This window comes from Tamandua tetradactyla, chromosome 8 (assembly GCF_023851605.1).
Source record: "Tamandua tetradactyla isolate mTamTet1 chromosome 8, mTamTet1.pri, whole genome shotgun sequence".
In the NCBI taxonomy this organism is placed as follows: Eukaryota; Metazoa; Chordata; class Mammalia; order Pilosa; family Myrmecophagidae; genus Tamandua; species Tamandua tetradactyla.
The window spans coordinates 46589131-46610779 of record NC_135334.1 but is presented as its reverse complement, the minus strand read 5'-3'; the positions used below and the strand labels follow the sequence as shown (position 1 = coordinate 46610779).

General features: G+C 39.4%; 1 protein-coding gene and 1 long non-coding RNA gene across 2 annotated transcripts in view; one reads left to right on the top strand and one right to left on the bottom strand.

Moving 5' to 3' along the window:
* Window positions 1-21649, bottom strand: part of MAML2 (mastermind like transcriptional coactivator 2) — a 341806-nt gene that overhangs the window by 222470 nt on the left and 97687 nt on the right. The window lies entirely within an intron of this gene.
* Window positions 9731-20125, top strand: LOC143644330 (uncharacterized). Its single transcript, XR_013156623.1, has 3 exons — window positions 9731-9818; window positions 10675-10702; window positions 19703-20125. It is a non-coding gene; the product is annotated as an uncharacterized LOC143644330 (long non-coding RNA).

The following is a 21649-nucleotide window of genomic DNA, read 5'->3' as shown; positions in this document are numbered from 1 at the left end:
GAGACTAAAAGAAATATCAATATAATGATTCAGTAATCATACTTATTTGTTAAATCTTATTTTCTCTGTTATAACTACACCTTCTCCTTTGATCTTTCTTCCAATCTTTAGGGGTATTTGGGCTATGCCAGTTCTAAGCTTTTCATGTTGAAAAGGGCTGTTGATAATATGGGATAGGAGGATGGAACTAGTTGATGTTCTGGAAAGGCTGACCTCTCTGGGTTTCAGGACTTAGCTGGCCTAGGAAACCATCTGGAAGTTTTAGGTTTCTGGAAACCTAATCCTAATGCATGGAACATGTAGAATCTCAGATAGAGCCCTAGTTTTTCTTTAGGGTTGGCAGGGATGGTTTTGGTTGGAGGTTGGCAAATCATGGTAAATAACAATACCTTGCTGAAGCTTGTGTAAGAGTAGCCTCTAAAATAGCCTCTTGACTCTATTTGAACTTTCTCAGCCATGATACCTTATTTTGTTACAATTCTTTTCCCCTTTTGGTCAGGAAGGCATTATCAATCCCAAGATGCAAGGGCCAGACTCATCCCTGGGAGTTATATCCCATGTTGCCAAGGAGATTTTCACCCATGGAAAAACATAGATTTTTGAGTCAATAAATTCTAGATTCAAATCCCAGCACTTCCATTTATAGCCAGTAGACCTTAAATAAGTTCCTTAGTTTTTCAGAGCTTTGGTTTTTAAAAAAATATGTAGAATGGAGAAAAGTGCACTGATTTTTTTTTTTTTTAAGGATTATCACAAGGATTAAATGTTATAAAGGATATAAACTCTCTGACATCATTAGTTGCCATTTTCCTCTATGGCTCCTATTCTTCCTCTGAAAGTACACAACAAAATAGGAAACGGTTGCTAAGGTTGGTAAGTCATGAACTCTATTCCAAGGCAGAAGGTTTAGATAACTAAGAAAACTCCAGGACTTGTTGATGTAGTTATCTCCAGATGAGATGTGCTCATGGTCAAGGGGAACACACTGTACATTTGTTTCTAGGTCCTAGGCCAAGTTTTCCATCTCTAATAGCAGTGGTTGGCTGCCCACAGTACCTTCTAAAGGCAGCAGTATTTTAGGAGAATCTGTCAAATAGTCAGCATGCTAAAAACTATAGAAAATTGGCTTTTCCTCCTTAAGTTCTTAGTCATCTGCACATGCCCCAAATAAACAAAAATGCCCAAAATGCACATGTTTTTCCCTTTCTTGGGAATTGAGATTCTAAACTCAGGTCCAACTAGAAAGCAAAGACTGAAGATTAAGAAAAAAATCTTGTGCCTTTGGAAAGGAGTTCTGTGGCTCGTCTAGCAGATCCTGAGTAGTTGAGCTTGGGTTGACTTATTTCCTCACCTTCTTTGCTTCAAAAAATTGAAAAGAACCAGTCCACAAGAGACGTGCCTCTTGTGTGCCCTTTGTTTGTTCCAGGAGCAAGGGAAATCTGCTCAAGGAACTGCTGCATGTAGCTCATGAAGTGATGAGTCATTTGTGTAGTAAAGCCATGCATGTTTGAACAAAGTTGAAAAGAAAATGGAGTTGGGATGGAACAATGTCAACCCAGAGAATAAGAGCTCTTGGAGGATTAGTTACTCCCTGAAATACTCGGGCAATTTGATGGGCTCACAGAGACCAGGTCCCCAGCATCTTCCTAGGTAGCAAATCTTTATTTAGGCCTATGACCTTTATGACACCAGCAGATGACACAGAATGTTTTGGGTCACAGAGTGCTCTCTCTCTCTCCTACTTCCTGTTATTTTTACTTGTCTGCTTTGCTTCACATTTTCACAGGTCCTTACTATTACTTTTTTTTCACTGCTTCTGAATGAGAAACTCGTCAGTAATTCCTCCAATGAATATGCATTGTTATCCAGTCTTTCAGATGAGGGAATCGAGGGAGGAAAGGGGCAGTAGCTTTTCCGGTGCAGTGTAGAGAAGTAAAGGCCGACCGTGTCAGTGAGCAGTTCGCTGATTCACCCACTGAACCGTGGAAGTCGACCCATGGCTCCCTCCTGCCACTTCCTGTTCCCCACCTGCTACTGAATGGAACCCGCTGCAGCTGTCACGCCCTCAGCTGCCGCAGCTTCTGCTGGCTCTTCTCTGTCTTTAATCCATATCTTCCCAACCTTGGACTTTTTATCCTTTACCCTCCGCAGTGGAATGATACTTTCCAATCCCGAAATTGAAACACCCTTGTTAGAGGCAAGAAAGACAATGAGACTATCCACCTAGCTTTAGGCCAAATGGGGCCCCCAAATATATCCTGTAAAACTTTAAAAGTAAACCAGGACAAGTTAGGGCTAATACAAGTACTGAATCCTTTGAGGCAGAGTTACATATTCAGTTTGCTAAACATATTTAGTATCTCTGCAGACCCACGAGTCCCCAGTCCATGGGCACCCCACAAACAGCGTCTTTATACAAGGTATTAGTAGGAGCTTAATTCCTCTCACGCATGCCTCCTAGGCCAGAGGAAGATGATGTAAACCTGTTATCTAGAAAGAAGAATGGAAAGAGCTCAACCTACTCTTCAACCTAAACCCTATGCTTGCACTCGGCCTCCTCCTTCTAGTCTATGTTCTGACTTTTCTGTCCTATCGCTGATGTCCCTGCTGAGTCTCCCAAGCTGAGTAGCCACTGTCTACCTCAAACTGAACTTTCTCCATGAAACCTTCCCTGACGCTTCCCACAGAGTTTTACTCTTCCTTCACTCACCCGCTGCCATTTTCACGGCTAGTACCATTTAAATCAGTCCTTTGCAACATCACTGTTGTACAGGCGTCCGCCTGTCCCTCGTATCTTATATTCATCTGTACCCTCACAAGGTGCCCAGGCCAGCAGCACACTCCCAGTTAAACAGATATTTATCAATCACATATATATACCATGGACAACACTCTGTCCTGAGAGTAAATCAGAAAAAGGCATGACCCTTACTCTCAAGAGGCATGGATCCATCGGGATAGGAAAGCAGAGAAACAACTCACCAAAATCCAAGGCTACATGGTTTCTCGTAGAGACACAGAAGCGGGGCAGCGGCTACATGGTGGAGCAGCGCCCTGCTCAGGGTGGGATTCTGGGGAGAGGAGGCTAGAGGATGATTTCTGAATTGAGTCTTGAGGAATAATGGAATTCCACCAGAGGCGGTAGCTGGTGCAAAAGGAAATACGCATGTAAGAGGCCGTGAAGTGTTCAGAGGATAGTGAGTGTGACTGGAGATCAGGGAATGTAGGAGCAAGTGAGCGGGGGCTCTGAATTAAAAGCCAGACCAATACGTTCTAACTAAATGGAGGCATGAATGCGCCTGACGTACTTTACTCAATGCTTATTAAATAGCATATCACCGTTCTTACTGAACTGTAATAAATATTTGCTTAGCTATTATATAACCTGTCAATTTATACTTCCATGTCATTGAAATACTACACTTGATCCCTGGAAGTGCAGTGAAGGAGAACACACTGCACAAATGGGAAACACACTATACATTTGCTTCTAAAGCAAGTGCTATGCAGAGTATTATACAAGTATTACTGAAGTATTACCCAAGGGCAGTGCATTGTTCATCTAAGGAACTAAAACACCTTGTAGGACATGATGACTGCTGCCCCTGGGTGCTGATGAGGCACTTCACGCAGCACTAAATGCTGCCCCGTGGCTCCATCCCAGGGCGTGGTATGCAGATGGGCTCTGAGAGACACCATATTTAAACTTGATGCTTCCACCGAAAGAACACCATTCTTTCATGTTAAACCATGTATCCCACCCGGAATACATGCCAGACCGTGTATTCAAGCATCTTCCCTTGTTGCCTTAACCGTGCTTTTGCTTTTACGGTTTCCTCCCTATATCACAGATTCAACCTTTAATTCTTCCTCTCTTTCAGAAGGTAAGAGTCTGACATGGTCAGAGAAGATTACAGGAGTGGATGAAGGCGAATAATGGTTGGCAAGTTTCCAGGTGATTACATAGCTGAGTCTATGTCAGCCTAATGGACCACTGTACCTTTTGATAACTGCAGCCTGGCTCAAACACGTTAGGACCATAAGATTTTACTGTGTAGTCACTACAGTAATTTATGCATTGTTTTCTGGAAGGTTCACTCTTAAAAGTATTAACCCATCGTAATTCCATACTTCCTTGCTAAACCTTCCATGGGAAGATTAAAACAATTCTAGTGATTATAAACTATCTAGGGTTAGCAGATGCTGGTAATCTGTGGGAATCGTGTCCTGAAAGGATTTATGTTTAAATGTGATTTAAACTCCCCCTCTTCAAGACTCCATTTTGTCTCTCGTGTTTCGCATTCACTCAAAGTAAATTTTCCCTTCTGAATCATTTTTCTTCTCAAATGATGGCAGACAAGCTGGACAATAAATAGGTCACTTATATCTTTGCTTTCTGCTTTCAGTATTCTTGTATTAATTTTGAGTTGTTTTGAAAAATGCCCCAGAACATGTTTGAGTGTGCCTTTTGAATTTCTCCACAGCAGTGTCAGTGACAGAAGGCAGCTGCAGCCCTGGCTTTAACTTGGTTTAAAGGCTGATATTTGACTCCCACTCCGAAGAGACCTAAAAACAATCATTCTTAGAATTCAATCCTAAGGCACCATGCCTCCTCAGTGAACCCCACTTAATTGTCATGTTTAATGGGGGCATTACTTGGAAATCCAGTGTTCAGCATGTACTTTTTTATCCTCAGGGCACATGGCATGAAATGCATTTTTGTCTTGCTGTAGAACAAGTGACTTACTTGGGTCAACCCTGACTGTCATCTTTAAGGTCAGAACTTCTGGAATGAATATTTAAGGAATGAAACTCATCGATTTTATAGTGGTTCCACAGAATTATTTTGTGGTGTAACTCTTTCCCTGCTCCATTAGTTTCATGTTGAAATGAAACACAGTTCATGGGGTTATCTAACATTAATGGTACTTCTTTGTTTGTTTTTAGTTGATTTGCTGTCTTCAATCAGAATACTTAAATATGACAGATAAATTCAAGTCTCAGAATTTCCTCTCTAATCCCTAAATATGTAGGGTTGTTAGATAAAATGTGGGATGGCCAGTTAAATTTGAACTTCAGACAAACAATGAACATATATTTTTTTAGTGTAAGTCAGTTCCATATAATATTTGGGACATATTTGTACTAAAAAAAAAAAATTCCATTCTTTATCTGCAATTCAAATTTAACCAGAGATCCTGTATTCTTATTTGCTAAGTCTAGAAATCCTATATCTGGGGGCATTTGAATTATGAACACAATTGCATTATCTCTAGACTACAGGTCTGCCACATTCCCAGGAGATCACATCCTTTTCACGGGTACGTGCAGAAATGGAGACTGTTTCAGAGGCCTTTCCCAAAGGCCCCATGGAGCCATGTGGCTTGGGTCTAATGAAGCTACACACTGGAGATGAACCGGTCCTTGCTTTAAAGTATTTTCAAAACTTGAAAATGCCAAAAAAAAAAAAAAAAAAACCCACAAAAAAATTCCCTTCACATAGTGGGCACTCAGTGTATTTTTGTTGAAATCTTTCACAATCATCAGTGCCCATAAGATGAGTGGGAAGGTAAAACAGCCATCTTAAAAACAGGTCCTGTGATCTCAGTCTCTGCACTTCTGACTCTCCAGAAACCAGCCTCCTTCCAGGGGACTTCCTCCTTCATTATCTCCAACGTGCGCTCTCCACCGCCCCGTGGCTCCAGCGTTTATTATCCTTGTCATCGTTCCTTTGACATTTAGCATATTCTGCTTCGTATTTTAACTGTCCTTTCATTTATAAATTCCCTGAGGAAATATAAAGGTGATGGCGGCAATCACACTCAGATTTGGGGCCTGAGCCCTGGGGTCGGGCCACTCATGGGTTCAGAGGCTGCTCTGCCCTTTATGAGCTTTGCAACCCTGGGTAAACACATTCTCTGAGTCCCAGGTAATTATTTTTATCCCTCTGTAAAATGGGGTTAATAATATTTTATAGTGCTGTTGTCTTAGAGGAGATGATGTAGTGTTAACTCGTAGCAAACACTTAATAAATGGTGGTGGGTGGTCATTATCATCTTGTAGTATTATTATTCTCTTTTAATCCCCTGAAGTGTCCACTGCATATCATGACCCAAGTAAATTGATTGAAGGATCCATGCCCAAGAATTGGCAGTGACTCCAAATTCCCAGCTGCCTGAATAGTGAAAAGGACTACCTGTGAATGAATGAGCGAACGTCATTCCTGCTTCAAGTAAGTTTCACTCTCTTCTCTCTTTATTTTCTGACTCCTTTAAAGCTACAAATTTTAAACCACTGCATTGTGCTCTGTTTGGGATTATGTGAGAAGGCAGGAAAACCTTAGCTGTCTTAGAGATTTGTTTCCTTAGTGGTACCGGACACGGCAAGCCCTCCTGGGACTCAGAGTCACCACACACTTCCTGCCTTGCTCTTTATTGACTATTTGCTGCCTTTTTATTTTTCTCCCAGTCATCAGTTAGGAAATTGCATAACTCAAGAGCTAAGTGGAAGCCTCTGTGCTGCAACCTGAAGTCATACATATATTTTCCCTCCCTTATTATAACCTTTAAAAAACTACTACAGAAAGTGCTCTTCTGAACACGGAATGATTTTTTAGTATCCTTTAGTACTGTGACATTGGGTTTTTAACATTTTATTTCAGGTTGTATTAAAATTATAATCAGTACAGTGACTTGGAGAACAGTAGGTTGTTCTTAATATTGGGACATGTTAGCAAAATACAAGTTTCAAGTACACTGAATTTGGATGGCTTTTCTGAAAAGTCAAAGTCAAAATCCTTTACTTAAAAAATGAAAAAAACAAATGCTGCACCAAATTCAAAGGAGTATAACGTTTGAGGTCATGCATTCATCTGCAAAACATCTGCAAAACTGGGACCTCTTTGAAGGCTCTGCCTGTAACAAATCCATTTGTCTTTTAATTAGGACCCTGCTCCTTTTTCATAACAGGTATTCAGTATACATTTGTTGAGCCAATTACTGAACAAATATTGATTTAACAAGTCCTTATTAAGCTTTTAGGAGATGTATGGTCCTATAATGAGCTCAAAGTATAGTATTTTTGTCTATCACTGTGGTCATTAATAAGTAAAGATTTCAGTCTATACTGCAGCCATCCAGCAGCCCAGTGACAGCAACTGTAGGTGTCTGGGTGAGACAGTTCACAGTCTCAGTTTAGAACTAATGGTAACGACCTTGCTATTCTCATTGCTACCCACAGAGAACAACAGGTTCCCAAGTTCTCATTTGCGCTATTTTTTAAGATACTTTTTCACTTTAATAGTTTATTTATTTTAAACACAACAACATACAAACATGAACAATCTTTTTTGTTGTTGTTTTGTTTTGTTTTGTTTTTAACATGGGCAGGCTCCGGGAACCGAACCCGGGTGTCTCCGGCATGGCAGGTGAGAATTCTACCACTGAGCCACCGTTGTGCTGCCCCAAACATGAACATTCTTAATATATGAGCATTCCATTCTTGGTATATAATCAACAACTCACAATATCATCACATAGTTGTATATTCATCACCATGATCATTTCTTAGAACATTTGCATCAATTCAGAAAAAGAAATAAAAAGAAAAAAGAATAAAACTCATACACACCACACCAGTTACCCCTCCTGCTCATTGACTGCTAGTATTTCCAACTACCCAATATATTTTAGTCTTTCTTTCCCCTATTTTTTTTCAATACCCCTTACCACTCCCTTTAATTGATCACTAGCAATCTACTAAATTTATTTTAACATGTGTTCCCCCTATTATTTATTTTTAATCCATATGTTTTGGTCATCTGTCCATACTGAAGATAAAAGGAACATCAGACACAAGGTTTTCACAATCACAGTCATGTTGTGAAAGTTATATCATTATACAATCACCTTCAAGAAACATGGCTACAGCTCTGTATTTTCAGGCACTTCCCTCCAGCCTCTCCAATATATCTTAACTAAAATGGTGATATCTATATAAGATATAAGAATAACCAGGATAACCTCTCAACTCTGTTTGAAATCTCTCAGCCATTGACACTTTGTCTCATTTCTCTCCTCCCTCTTTTGGTAGAGAAGGTTTTCTCAATCCCTAGATGCTGAGTCCCAGCTCATTCTAGGATTTCTGTCCCACATCGCCAGGAAGGTTCATACCCCTGGGAGTCATGTCCCATGTAGAGATGAGGAGGGCAGTGAGTTTACTTGTTGTGTTGGCTGAGACAGAGAGGCCACATCTGAGCAATAAAAGAGTTTCTCTGTGAGTGACTCTTAGGTCTAATTTTAAGTAGGCTTAGCCTATCCTTTGTGGAGATAAGTTTCATATGAACACACCCCAAGATTGAGGGTTCGGCCTAATGCTTTGGTTGTCCCCACTGCTTGTGAAAATATCAGAAATTCTCCATATGGAGAAGTTGAATTTTCCCCCTTTCTCACCATTCCCCCAAAGGGACTTTTATGCTATTTTTTATTGGCTAACAAGTTAAAAGTCATTTCAGTGGTTCAGTGGTAAAATGCTTGCCTTCCATGTGGGAGACCCAGGTTTGAATCCTGGACCATGCATCTCCCCCTACAAAAATAATAATAAAATACTATCAAATTCATCAGTCTTCAGAGATAGCCCTGGGTCTTTCCTTCTCAAGTGTCTAGGTGGGCCCCAAGAGCAAAATCCCAATCCTACAGCCTTCAGTCCTGACCTGTCTGTTCTGTAGTTCTGTAACCCCTGTCATTTTGGGAACAGTGTAACACTGCAGGGGCCTGACTGTGCCCAAGGTTAGAGATCCTACCTTTAAAATTATTACTCTGAGGAAAGCAGGAAATATTGTTTCAATTATAAGGATAAAACATGGACCAACCATGAACCACTTAAGAAGTTGCATAGTAGTTGTCTTCAACCACAAAACCCAAAATCACAATTTAGCTGTTTGCTTCTGCCCAGTATAGGAGAGATCTGAGTGGCAGTTCAGTCTAGCTTTTTAATATTCTTTGGTCTTGATTTTTCAATGGAAGATTCTAAAGCTTTAAAGTGCTTCAGCATTAATAGAAAACAGCTAAAGTTTGCCACATTTGCAGATGTGAGTAGAAGCACTGGGTCAGAACACAGGACTGGTCCCTTGTACAGCAGGAGGGAGTGGACTGTCCAAAACTGCTTTTCAGTGTTTCTACTCTTGACTGCATTTCATTCCCTATTTCTAATACATCATTCCCTTGTGTTTCACCTCATTTCCTCCCCGTTTCCGTCTCCACTTTGTCACATATTCATCTGGATCCTTGTAATCTTTCATTCTCTCCTGGTAGAATCTGGCCACTTTATTAAAACCAGACCATTTCACAAAGGGGGAAGGTTTGCAGGTGAAGTCTTCTTGCTGGCAGCCTCTCCCTCCAACACCCGCTGCTGCCACCAACTCAACCCTGCGTGCACTCCTGCGGTTGGAAACTGCAAAGGGCTCAATCACTTACAAATGGTGCTCAGGAATAGCACTACCCCTGGAGCCTAGGTCTTGTGCTTTACAGGGACCACACATCTTACAAACACACACATAAAATGCATTTACTAAAGGACACATGATCCTTTGGGATTTGGTGCTCGGCGCTGTGCAGCAGCCGCCCTTGCCCTCTGGTTGAGTGCGCAGCCCCATTCAGGCTCTCGGTGGAAGCTTTGCCAACATCTCCTGCTCTGTGTCTTGGAAGCCAGAGGTGGCTACATACTAATGCTATGAAGTTTCTTCTGGATTGTGATGTAGGGTGATGTCAGAGAAGGGTAGTTCTTTGGAGGACAGGAAGGATTTGAGCAGAAGGACTTAGGTAAGAGAAAGACAGATGATTTAACTTGTCAAGTCTCTCTTCTCAGCATGAATGCAAAGGATAATGAGGTTTCAGTTCCCAGCAGTGCCAAGCTTCCATTTTGCTGCTGCTTTGTCACGCTCTCTATCAAGGTTCCGGAAGTACTCACCTACCAGAATGATATTCCCAGCAGGTGCACATTATGGCAGAAGAACATCTTGTAAATATTAAAAAATTCCTGTTGCTCCTAAAGTCAAATATATATAGGTCTAGCTGTGACCTGTGTGATCTAGATCCTTTGGCAATTAGATCACATTGACTGCTAGAATTGTCAGTAGTTTTATCTTTATAAAAATATTTAAGAAAATTTAATTAAACCTTCAAAAATAAAATTTCAGTTTCAGTTACATACGTTATTTAAATTTTACATTGATTATGCTTTGAATTTGCTTTTTAAGCTAACTGAATCGTTTATAAGAAAAATAACTTTTGAGAACACAAAATTCTTTTAATTTCTTTCATGTTTATGTTTACTTGTTATATTTTTGATGAAACTATACTCAAATTGTGTGCACTTTGGAAAGAATTACATCTTTCTTTTCTTTTCTTTCTTTCATTACTGTCAGAATATAAATTATCTGAAAGCTTTGGTTATAACAGCATAATTAGTAATTCTGCAGAACTGAGGCAAAAATAAATTTTACGGACTAATTAATAGTTGACTACTTATGTATTATTAATTTTATCACTCATAGACACATTAGCAACCCCAAAACAGAATATTCAGATGTGTATAATAATAATTAAATCCAATCGTCCTGCATATGGTATTGACTTCTGGTCACATAAGTACCATAACTTTCTCTTTATTTTTCAGTTTTGTCATCATGACATATATTGCCAAGGTAAGAACATAGAACATGTTTTATTTAGCCATTTCTTAGCTTGATTTATAACTTTTTACTATTTAGATCTATGGTATGTAGGACTCCAGGTCCTGCAAATTTGGGGGGCAGGTCTGCTCCGGAATTTTCTTCTTTTAAAGGCTCATATACTATTGTTTTTCTGAACTACTTCCTTATGGTGATTGGCCTAGATGCAACAAGACCGGCTTTTTCCCTAGCAACCTACCGCACTCTCTCAAGAGCTAGTTTAGTTTATAGATAGGGATAAAAGAGTCAGAGATAAGAGCACTGCATTTTGGGGGCCATATTAAGTTTCCTAAAGTATTTTTCAACAGCCTACATGTATTCTTCAATATGTGACCATATTTGCCCATCACATAGGGCAGCATTTCATATTTGGATTCAAAAACCTAGAACTTTGATAAAACAAAACCAAAGTTTAAAGTATCGATATGGAGCTTTGGTGTTAACCCTACATCTGACCTGCAACTCCACCACTCTCTAGCAGGGCAATCTATTTCAACTATTTAAGGCTCGGTTTCTTTATCAGTTTGACGGCAATGAAAAAACCCTGCACCCAGAAGACTGCAGTGAGGGCTAGAGAAAACACTTGTGAAATGTTTAGCAGCTAGTAAATATAGAGTAAATAGTATAATTTCTACCTTTTTAAATACCTAAGGCATCAAATGGTGCATTCATTCAATAACTCCCTTGTTCAAAATCCGTTGACAGCTCTCCACTGCCGAGAATGTACCTCATCATGGCACCCAAGCCTCTTCAATATGTTCTTCTGAACTTAAATTCCAGCATTCTCCTGGGATACCAATCCTTCCCTACCTTTAGGCTTCACTAACCACAACTCCATTGATCTGGATGGCGCCTCATCCTTTAAGGCCCAGTACAAGTGACACTTCTAAGTTTTCTCAACTTCCAATTGTAATTAACTGTCTTCTCCATGTGTTTCCATAGCACCTTCTCTGTAGCTCTATTATGAAGCTCATCACAGTGAGCCTGTACTGTATCGAGTCCTGTGTACGTGTCCATCTTCTCTGCTGCACTACCCGTGTTCTTGGGTAGCTCATGCCTTTATCACCTTCCACACATGCCCCTCCTCTTCCCACAGTACATGACACCGGACTTAATACTAAGTAGATGCTCATAATTGTTTTTTTTCTTTTTTTGTAAAATTTGTATTTGTCAAAACCTACCACAGTGTAATAAGAAGAAAAAAATAAAATAAGATAGGTCATTATTGGATTTTTCAAGCACTGGTGAAACTTGCTTTCATGATTATGAGTTTGTGCGTGTGGGTGTGTTTGAATGGCTTTACTTTTATTTTAAGACAGTTCACCAATTTCCTGGAAAGGCACTTTGTCTGCAAACACTTATTGACAAACTGAACACTGTGATACATCATGCACTTTAAAAAAATAGACAATTTAAGTAAATATATTGGAAGGATTTCAATATTTGGACATTGCAGTGGTTTTAAATGTGCACAATTTCTTTGATTCTCATCCCTTTGAAAGATAAAACCAAATTACTCCTCCCTTGAGTGCAAGGGAGTGACTCACTTCTAAGGAAGAAAATAGGTAGAAGTGACATTATGCAGCTTAGAAGACTAGGTCTTAAAAGACACTGAGGCTCCCTTTTTGCTTCTCTCTTGAGTCACTCTGGGGGAAGCCAGACTCTGTGCCATGAGGACAGTCGAACTGCCCAATGAAGAGGCCCCATGGTGGGGAGCTGAGCTTTCCTGCCACAGCCCCATGATGAGCTTGGAAGCCGAGTCTCCACCCTTACCCACACGTTCAGATAGCTTGATTGCAACCTCATGGGACCCCAAGCCAGAACTACTCAGTTAAGCAGCCCCTAGATTCCCCACTCTCAGAAGTTGTGTCAGATAATACATGATCATGGTTTTAAGCTGCTGAGTTTTGGGCTAATTCGTCAGTGAGAACAGATGACCAATTCAGATGCTCTAGAAACATTATGAGCATTCTCACATAGGTTCATTCTCTCCTGTAGTAGAATTATGAGCATTCTCATAGTTTTACATTTATGATAACTAATTTCTGAGCTGGTTACCAAAAGCTGTGATCTGGAACCCATCTCTGGTTAACTGCAGTAGCCATGACTGTCATTCATTTGGTCAACTATCCATTTAAGCAATGCTTATAAAATTATCTACTGCTGGGGGTGCAAGCATAGTTCAAGTGGTAGAATTCTTGCCTGCCATGCAGGAGACCCGGCTTCGATTTCCAGCCCATGTACTTCCAGAAAAAAAATTACCAAATGGTGCTGCAATAACAGGATAGTCCCATGGAAAAAGAATGAAATGTGACCCCTACCATATGGCATACAAAAAAAAATTGTTTACTACCAGCCAACCACTGGCCCAGCCCTCAGAGATACTAAGATACATAAGATTCGGTGCAAGTTTTTAAAGACTTCACATCCCCGCGCTCTCTGCCATCTTATCCACCACAGACAATGATGGGGTTGAAGACAATCTGAGGAACCCTAATAGAAAAGTTACTGAAGAACTACTTTCCATAGGGGAGACAGAAATAAGGGTAGAGTTCAAGAAAGGACTGGGCCAATTATGATTTTAACAGGTAGGGTCCCAAACAATGCCGGCCCTGACAGACAGCTTCAGGTCTTTAAACCAAAGACAGCTCTCTGAGGGGGTGTGAGAAATGGAATTTTATGAAATGGTCTGCCTGCTTGTGTCACTCACACATAAGAGCATCACTGTCAATAATGCCATCCTCGGGGATAAAAGGACAGTGACATTAATGGGACAGAAAATATTCCATTAGGAAAACATCCCCTTATTAATACTAATCTGTTCCCTGGAAAAGCTGCTTGAGAGGAAAGATTTGCTTTTCCCCGTATGCCAAACTACAGAGCATTAATTTGGAAAATTTCCATTTAGTTTCAAGGAATATTAAAAAGCTCCACTTAGCAAAAATTAAAAGCGAATCTATTTCCTAGTTCATATAATGGGTAAAGAAAAGATTTGTTATAGGCAAACGTCAATTCCTAATTGAGCATGTAAGTTAAACCCAACCAAGTTCTGTTATTCTCTGAGTGGACCTTTACTATAAATCTTTCTCTTTATCATAGAAATGCATTTATTAACTACCTAATTGCATGTAACCTTAGAATCTTTAATACCACAATGACAGATGTGGCCCTTGCTGACCTAAAACCTTTAAATCCAAGATGTAAAATTGGCAGAAAATGAAGAAATCAACAATGCACAATGAGCAGACAGGGTATCTTCACATTAATTTATTTGGAAAATAGTAAAAAAAAAAAAAAATCATGGGTTCAATGGAAGAAGATGAAACACAACAAAGGGAACAAACCTGTAATTTCATCATGTGTCAATAAATGTTCAAAGAATCACTAACTTGTTGAGCGTTCTCCAGGTTCAGGGCCCTCATATCTGCTATTTCCCCCCCAGCCAGCATGTTCTTCTCCTCTTGCCTGTTAATCCTTCAAATCTGATGGCACATGGGCTCTTTCTCAGGGAAGCTCTCCTTGACTAGCTCTCCTTGACTTCCCGTGATAATATTGAGTGTCCTTAGCACCTATCCCTTTTCTTAATATTATATATCAAATTCATACATCCATTAGAAACAAGTATCTACTTACCCTAGTACCTAGGTGTTCTCTTGCATCTAGAGATGCATTTTCCTTAGTATCACTCATTATAGTTCACTTATACACTGGTGTGATTATTTCATGAATACTTGTCTCATACATGACTAGACTGAATTTCATACCAAGACTATTGGGAGTGGGTCCCCTTTCTTATCTTTGTAACTCCTAGTGCCTGGAACACTGCAGTTACAGAATACATATGAATAAATGATTGACTGAATGAATAAACAGCACAGTCAGTTCGGTGTTCAGAACCCTGGAGTTAAACATATTTGGCTACAAAGATAAACGCTCACTCTCTGGTTATGTGCCCTTTGGTGAGCTTTTTGGCATCTCTAAGCTTCAAGATCCTCATGAGCAAAAAGGAGATAAATAATACCAGCTCCCTCACATAGCTGTTGTGAGTTTAAATGAGATATAAATATGGGTTCAGCCTGATACCTGGCATAGCTTGAGTGCTTATTATTACAACTGTTATTATTATGATTGTCTCTGGCTCTGCTCCTATATTACATTACAAACTCACTTCATCAATGTTTTTTCTTCTTGCTGAGGAAGGTAGGGGAGAAAGGATGCACTGAGTATATTGATGCTAAGATTCTGGACCGCCTCATCTAAGCCACTTTTTCCACCACCTCTCCTGACCAGCTCACTCCCACTGGCATCAGCTCATTCCACCCACTTCTCTCTAGCCATCACCATGTTGAATTCTCATTTTCCAACAACTCTCTAAGGTATAGCTCTTCAATTTATCTTGCAATTTATCTCCTTCAAGACAGCATCCAGCTCCCAGGATGGGGGCCCAGTTTCTCTGAAGGGCAAGAGAGAAATGAAATTACACCCCAAAATTGTTCCACTGTACTGACTTCCACTGTCCCCAAACTAGTCTTTCCTCTATAAGATGACTTCCTGCACCAACTAGTACAGTGTCTGGCAAGACAAGGGATGGCCACTGTCTCCCTTTCCCTTGGGACATTTTAGCTTTCTGGACAAATGTGTTTAGTCAAGACACTGAGGAAGTCCTCATGCAGAGAGAGGTCTTGCTTGCTCAGTCAGCCGGACCAGACAGGACCAGACAAGCCTGATTTGCCTGAAGGTCTTGTCTGCTGGACCCGCACTGCATTATAAATCTTAACAGTATAACTGTGAATTCCATTCTGGTGATGCTGCTTCTGGCTGGCAGATGGCCGTGGTTTCCAGTCGTTCACAAGCAATTTGGAGGCTTGCTGATATGGGCATCAAAATCTTTAGACTCTTTTATGTAACCATGTTCACACATTCTCTTGTAAGATTGTCTCTGATATTGCTTTAAATTTATTATTTTCTGGAAAAAAATGGCCACCTCTATTAGAAATAAAATATCCTCTATTCTCTCACCCCCATAAAAATGGCTTTGCAGAACAATATATAGAAATAAAGAGGTTTTTATTGAATTCAGGGTTTAAACAAAGAGAGAGGGGAAAAAAGCCATTTCTCAGCAGAAAAAATACACCAAGACTTTACTTCTTACCAAATAACTTAAGAATGTCTGGACGGAAACATCCCAAACCTGGTTAGTGCCAGAATCTCTCAGATATGTCAAGAGAGGAGAAAAACACAAACCCAATCTGAAACTACCAAGAAATCTATGAATGACAAAAAGAAAACAACATAAAATTGAAATGTTGTTAAACTTTTAAAAAGATAAAACGCAACCATTTTCTGGGAACCAGCTATTTATATTTGGGTGTTTTTAAATTGATTTCTGTTTGGAAACCATTGGGAGGATCCTGCAGGAGTCCCCCCACTTTTACTCGGAGGCCTCTGGCAAACCCTGGCATCATGGTGAGCCCTCTGAAGTGCAACTCCCTACCTAGCTGCAGGTACAGCTTGCTGTCATATTTACAGCATTTCCCACCATGTGTCTAGTCCTTCTAACTAGGCTATAAGTTTCTTAAGTATAGAAATGTTGACTTGTATTACCTCCTCAGCACCTACCATGGTGCCAAATAAGTTACTGCTCCATACATACCAAATGATTATTTCACTTGGGAATTTACAAATGTTTTCTCCAAACCAATAGAAAATAAAACTGAAATAGTATTTTGCTGCATTATACCAGAAAAAAAATTTCTGCTCTACCAGAAATTTTCAGCTGTTTTGGACATATTCAGTTTTCGGAAAAAAATGTCAAATCTTTGGACTGCAAAGAAATATAGCCATTTGGTGTCCACTTTCAAATAATAGTCTGTCTTGCAAACATCACAGATAGAAATGAAAGCAGGATGGTGGGTGCAAATATGGAAAACACAAATTTATTTGCCCATTTTGATAACTTAGAATCAGAAAAACTTTTTTCTGAAGTAGGAAAGTATTATATTTATGTTATTTTTTTTAGCAATTAGCACATTTTTGGAATTATCCTCAATAGGATAACCTGAGAATTAAAAAAGCTTTTAAAAAGACTTCTGATGAAATGTGGGATATTTAATGAAAAATTTCCAATTTCCACAATACGACTGAGAATTTTTAGAAAGAAAATCTTGAGTTAATTTGCATATGGATATGACAACAAAAATATTGATGTAAAAATATCCAGTTTACAAAAAATATGTTAAGATACATTAAAATCACATCCAAATATTTATGTTTTGCTCTTCATATATTTATACACATTTTTATGTATTTGTACATCTTGATTCTCAGTTTAAAAATATTATTTCACTCAATGGTCTTTTAAAGATTTACACATATTTCTTTTCATTTTAGGACACTGAAATAGCTAAAACATTGGAAGAACAAGATTGTATCTCAATTGCTTTATAGCACCCTATCGTAGAGATTAAGACTAGACATAGTAACTCTCTTTCTTTGAATGGGTAAATACACAGAAATGTTAAATTATTTACTAGGAAGCATACAGGGACAACTGCTTCTTAGATTTCCTGATTTCTAGGACAACCAGCAGCCACTCATATTGACTCTATTTTGGCCAATCTGAGACTCTGAGAATGTTCTCTGATTTTCTCCATATATGTCTTTGGGGATTGTTGGCAGGAGCCGAGGATGTAGCTAAGCTTAATATGCTGAGGTATCTGTAGAATAGATTTGACATTTGCCTGGCTAATTAAAACCCTATGTCTCTACCCAGATAGGAGCTTTGCAAGAGATCATCATACTCACTTCTACATTTCCTTCCTTATTTAATGTTCTCATGGTCACATGAGATCACTAAATGCTCAGGTCCTGAGCTGCATTTCCATGTTTAGTAAATCAGGAAAGAGTGAAAGATGTGTCTTGTGACTGACACTTTCATTCCAAACTTAGACTAGGCATGAGTATTTAATGACAATTGAATGGACTTGAATGAGAAAGAGGACAAGATTTTAATAATTGTAATGTCAAATCTAAGGTAGCTAAGGTAATTTGTAAGCAAAAATTCACATGTAAGGAAATTACGTCAATATATTTGATTCCTGATTGTCACAAATCAAATGATTTCCTCTTAGTGTCCTACCATTTGTTCCCATTGTAGCACCTAAAGCACTTTATTGTACTTGTTTAACACACCTTCTTTTAACTGTGGCATTCCTAAGTAAAGGGACTGTGCTTTATTCATCTCTAGATCCCTATTAATTTTAACAATGCTGGAACATAGCAGAAGCTAAATAGGCTAATTCCTTAAATGCCAAATAAGTTATATCTGTGTAGTCTAGATGCCATTAAAGATTTCATACTAGAGCCACCCAATATTTAGTGGGGTCTGCTGCAAGTGGCAAAAGGAGGCAACAATGAGATGCATCCAAGGACTTGGGAATGACAGAAATGAGATCTCCTCACACAGAGTGAATCAGAGCAGAGATTAAAAAAATAATCAACTGAAAGAGAGTAAGACGTGACTAGAACGTAATCAACTATATTTAAAATCTTAAGAGATTAAGTGTCCTGGTCTGAAAGAAGTTGGTCCTGGGACCATTGAGAGAGTCACAGAGTATCATCCAAATAAGCACGGGCCATAGGAGAGGCTGGTCCCACTGAAGGACACCACTTACCCTGTACTCTGGGCAGGCATACCCTTAAGATAAAAATGAATCCTCAGGCTCCTTTTCTTTTGAGCATTCAAATCACTAGGCTAGCCATGTTTTCACTGAGTCCATGCTCATCAAGAGTTCTGAGGTTTATAACTGAATCCACATAACTTACCCACAGGTAGATCACGTGCCAGCCTGAAGAATTGTGTGTCTGGTCCCAATGGTTATACTGTATTTTGAAAATGAATACGCTGGCATTCTGATTTATATATAAGCCTCTAAGAATCTGATGAGTCTGGGTCTGCATCTGGGCAACACTGTGACCTATGAAATCCTGACATACCAGTTAGTGGACTTGTGAGTCTGAGGGCCAGACTCAGACTTGAATAAATCCCCAAGATGATCCTCACACTGGGTGCTTGTGGTCTTCCCATCTCTGGCTCCCCATGAGCCGTTTCTTCAAATGGCTGCAGAGATTATGGGCTTAACACTATGCTTTAAACCACTAGAGAGTGATCCAAGATAACCTATAATTAAGTGAGGGAATTGTTTGGCACAAATTAAAAGTGCCACAGAAATTCTGAGAGTAAGGATCATTGTAGTGGGCAGTTATCCAAGGAGAGCTTTCTAAAGACCTCTGATCTTCAGTGGGGACTTCTCTCCTGGAGAGAATGTGGATGAGTGGACAGGAGGAGAGAGGCATTTCTAACAGGAGGACGTGGAGCCATAGATGTGGAGGCCAGAATGCTGGGCCACCTTATTAGGGCATTAGAACTACAAATGAGGTCAATGTATCACATTTCCTATTTCTTTCAGAATAAAAGCTGGAGATGAATAAGAAAAATAAGAAATCAGCCTTCTCATTTAAGCTCTGAGCTATAAGCATTAATAAAACAAAAGAAAATAAAATGAAACCCAGCATCCTATTACATTTCCAGTCTGAGAGGACAGATGTTAACCTTCTAATTATTTTGCTTTTTACGACCAATTTTTAAAATATTGTCATTAATGCAATGAGAACATTTATATAAACTCTTTTAAAACAGGCTGAGGAGGGAAAAGAAAGTAATATCTAAAATCAAAAGAAAGAAAAGCTAACTTGAGCGCTAAAGTTATTTATTTTCTTGACTATGTTTATAGGGAAGAACATGACCATAGGAAATGAGGTTTTACTGTAGTTAATTCCTAGTAAAAGAAACTTTTTAATAAATGTCTTCTCTTTCGATTACTCTCCAAATAATCTTTACAGATAGCTAAATCTATTATTTTCCTCTAACTGGGAGAAAGTTAGATATTTATGGGCTTTCCCATTTTTTTGTAGTACTCCAGTTTAGAAGAAATGAAGAAGGAAATGGAAAGAAACCCAAACTATTTTCTCCCAGAACAACCCTGACAGCTCACCCCATCCACCTGTCACTTTGGAGTTGGGTGGTAGGAAGAGAGGAAAGTAAAGAGCAGCAAAGAGGAATGGAGAAGAACAGGAAGGGAAAGAGGAAAGAGAAGCAGGAAGAAGGAGCAACCTGTACCTGATCAGAAGCGGTGATGGGTAGGTCCACAAAAATAGAACTCTAACCCTCTCCCCATTCTTCACCTCACTCAACACTGCCACTGTCCTACTCAGTGTGTTTTTCCACCCTCCATTTAAGCCTTGTTTCTGGATTGAGACCAGCCAAAAAGAAATAATTCCTGAAGGATCACCTTTTAGCAATTATGCGCATGAAATAAAAGAACCCTATAAGTTTGGTCTAGTAATGGTGCACTGATTTCCTTTATGTCTTGAAGTGTTAAAAACACCAAGGAGTTTTTAAGGGAAAACAAGGTTTTAATTCTAGGTCAGCTATTGTCAAGGAAGTTGGTATTACTTCTTCGTTGTCCCCTCAAAGATCTCCCTCTCTTTCTCTCACACATGCAAGTGCATGGGTGACTGAGTTTGAAAATCAACCTCGAACTTTATAGAGGAATTCTGCATACAACTGGAGGCATCTCTTAGAAACCTTCACCTCATTTCCATTGCTTAACACTATTAAGCTGAAACACTCTTTGGAATCTTGTTTCAAACATATATATATATATATATATATATATGCCTAGATTTTTAAGAGATTACTCAAATTAACAAAACCTAACAGTAATAATCGAAGACCTCGATTCGATGTTGTGAGTGTACTTCACTTCTTAAAGGCACATGGAAACATAAATCTTTCATATTTAAGTGGAACAATAGTGACATAAGGACAATTTTGAAGAATGACTCTTAAACACTTTGAAATTCTCATAAACAATCTTTTCTTGGGAAAGCTATAAAAAGTCAGTTTTGCCTGAGTCAGAGAAATTTTATCTAACTAATAGCACTCGCTGGACCTTTGAAAAACTGACATTCTCCATGACAGATCCCATTTGGGATGTGGCTCATAAAGAAGCTCCCAAGGAGACTTCCGTCCTGATTTCCCTCCTTTAGATCCAGAGCAAAAGTCAGCCACCAATGCCAGCCACATCTGACTCACCGCCTGTTTTTGTAAATAAAGTTTTATTGGAACACAGTCATACTCTTTCATTTACATATTGTCTAAGGCTACTTTCATGTTACAGGGACAGAGGTGAATAGTTCCAACAGTGACCATGCGGTCTACAAAGCCTCAAATACTTACTGGCTCATTATACAAAGTTTGCTGATTCCTGGCCTAGAGAAGTAATTTCCCTCTCCGATCACTTCTTTGTTTTGAAAGTCAGGATACCTGGAGTTTAGACTCCATTCTGCCAGTAAACTGCTGTGTGACCTTGGGCAAATCATTACTTTCCTCGAGTTTGCTTTCTTTTTCTACTAAATAAGGGAGTTGACCCAGGTAGTCATCCATCTATTCCTTACTGCTTTAAATTTCTGTTTGCAAAGGTGACTGAGATCTTTCTTCATAATATCATTTTTAAATGTAAGCTATCCACTTAAAAAGAAGTCTTTCTTCACAATCCCAGTTTTCACTGAAATGTTGCACATCATTTCAAGCATTTAACCACCGCGTGATAGCCCCTTACTACTGTCTCATGGACATGCAAGAAAGCTGCAGATTAGAGCTGGAGAGAGTGTAAACAGCAGTAAAATCTGCTTTAGACAAGGCAGCACATCTGGCCCACACTTTTCCAGAACAGACACACTGCATTCCTTGTGCCAGAGTTGAATGCTCCCTTTGGTCATGTTTTGGTGAGTGAGCACACAACCTCTGCTGCAGCTGTGTGAGCCTGAGGGAAATGGCAGCCCTTACACCATAAGAGC